This window comes from Notothenia coriiceps, unplaced genomic scaffold (genome assembly GCF_000735185.1).
Source record: "Notothenia coriiceps isolate Sejong01 unplaced genomic scaffold, NC01 NC01_scaffold00025299, whole genome shotgun sequence".
Classification (NCBI taxonomy): Eukaryota; Metazoa; Chordata; class Actinopteri; order Perciformes; family Nototheniidae; genus Notothenia; species Notothenia coriiceps.
In genome coordinates, this window is record NW_011358000.1 from 1 (window position 1) to 2306 (window position 2306).

The 2306-nt window shown below is 41.7% G+C and overlaps 1 long non-coding RNA gene across 1 annotated transcript; it reads right to left on the reverse strand.

Moving 5' to 3' along the window:
- Nucleotides 1–145: 145 nt before the first annotated feature.
- On the reverse strand, nucleotides 146–749 carry LOC104956067 (uncharacterized). The gene is made up of 3 exons (XR_799508.1): nucleotides 607–749; nucleotides 395–475; nucleotides 146–311 (listed from the first exon to the last, which is right to left on the reverse strand). It is a non-coding gene; the product is annotated as an uncharacterized lncRNA (long non-coding RNA).
- Nucleotides 750–2306: the final 1557 nt, after the last annotated feature.

The window sequence follows — 2306 nt, forward strand, 5'->3', positions numbered from 1 at the left end:
ATTGTGACACACACACACACACACACACACACACACACACACACACACACACACACACACACACACACACACACACACACACACACACACACACACACACACACACACACACACACACACACACACACACACACACACACACACACACACACCCCTTCTCACCATAGTTGAACTGGCTGTTGCTCTTCTCACAGTTGATGACATTCAAACGGTAGGGGGTGCCTGGGACCATGTTACTGACTTCAAAGTAAAACCACTGCGTGTGCTGGTTACAGTTAGCATCCGCGTTCAGTATGAGGTCATATTCATATCTGAAGAAGAGAGGAAAAGCGACGATAATGAGTGGAAAACACTGAGCCAGGACTGTGTAGAAGTGAAGAAGACATTTATTTACCTTCGGACCTGAACAGCCTTCCTTAGGTTCCCACATTCAAACTTAGAATAAAACCTCAAGGAATCAGATGGACACTGAAGACTGAAGGAAAAAGAGACAAAGAGGACCAAAATTATTATTTCGCCTCCCATTTGGGCAAAGAATAAAGACAAATGTGAAAGCGAAGGCTTGATGAATGTTGTTTCTCCGATCGTGTTTGTGTTGTTGCCTACCTGCTGTCTTCCAGGTCAAACACTACCTGGTCGATGATGTCGTCAGGATTCAGGAAACGTTGGACATCTTCAAACACTTTCTGTCTGACAAAGACAAGCACATGCAGAAACAAACGTTAACATTGAAAAGGTTCGGTAAAAAGTTCTCCAGCAGGGGGGGGGGGGGTCCCACTGGGTTATCAAGGGAGTTTCAGATGTTAATAGAAAAAGACATACGTTTTCGATGATTTCCAAGCAGTCAGCACTCAAAAACCGTACATCCCATAGTTCTCTATGCTCTCATAAAAAGTGTTGTTACAACTGGAATTGAGGAGAGCGTAGTGCCCGGAAATTACATTAATTGCTTGCTAAAATACATTTCAAATAACTCTAGGGAGGGATTTTTCTGTGTTTTATTAAACACATGTTGTCTCCATTAATCCCACACAAAATGATTTGAAGGTAAATGCTTTTTAACACAAACTGTGTTTGGCTATCCAAAGGTGCCAGTTTACATCAAGGGCACTGGCAATGTGTTAACCCTAACCCCAACCATTGACCAAGGCACTGTACCCCCACACTGCTCCCCTGGCATATTTGTTTTGAGATATGAGTATAGATGCTACATATATTGTTTTTGAATAGCAATTTCTTCTATCACAATCCTAAGGCAATTATCCTTGAGAATGTTTATTTCATGTGTCTTATCCTCCACTACATTTCAGAATAAGATATTGTGTTCTTCTGCATTTAATTGACAACTTTAGCTACTTGTGTAACGCATATGAGAAGGTACAGTGATTATGATGACGTTACCCAACTTTCAGCCTCACACACTCCTAATTTACCAGTCGATTTTGGGTTAGTGTTTCGGTAGGAAATCCAACCTTCACCTATGGTCATGAGCTTTTGGAAGTGACCAAAAGGTAGTGATTTGGCATACTGGACTGTAAAAAGTTGTTGGGGAGAGGGAATTCCGCTAGGCCTTCTGTTACCATGACCTGCCCATGGGATGGACACAAGAGTCATTGATAAGGAGTTTAAAGTCCTTGTTACGAAAACCTCCAAATAGGTCATTTTAGGCATTTCTTCTTGTGGGGTCTGTGTTGATTTTCCCTTTTAAGTTTAACTTGTGCTGCCCCTTTCTGCTCGGCAGAGTTTTGCACTGTGTGAGAGGGTCATGTGTGAGAACTTTAAAACAATGCGCAATGCTAATTCCATTAGCATGTGTATGGGAAACTCAGGGTGTTTCTCAATGTTGAGGAAGGCGTCCTTCGTTGCGGGAAATTTCGAGGCTGCATCCTCCGTGGTCTTAAAATCCCCACAATGCTTTGCGCACGGACAAATTTCCAAAATCTTTGTCGGAAATCGTGCTCCATTTAAGGCGGGGCCTTGCATATGACGCACACCTGTTAGCCTGTTCCACCATTCTTCGTTTTCCGAGGCTAGGAAGGATTCTTGATGATGATTAATGATTGAGTCTTTGTTAATGTGTCAACATTATAAGCGAATATAGAAAATTAGCCCCAATATCAGCAGTTTTACTATAATATTCAGTGTCAACTCAGAGTCCAATAAAAAAAAATGTGCAGCTTAGCTCCATGATATACAGTTCTATAAATAATTTGAAATCAAAATAGTCTCAAAGAAGACAGAGAAGGGGTACACTGGAGGACAAGATTTGGGTTTGAAATGAGACAGAGATTGAAGGTCCTTCATAT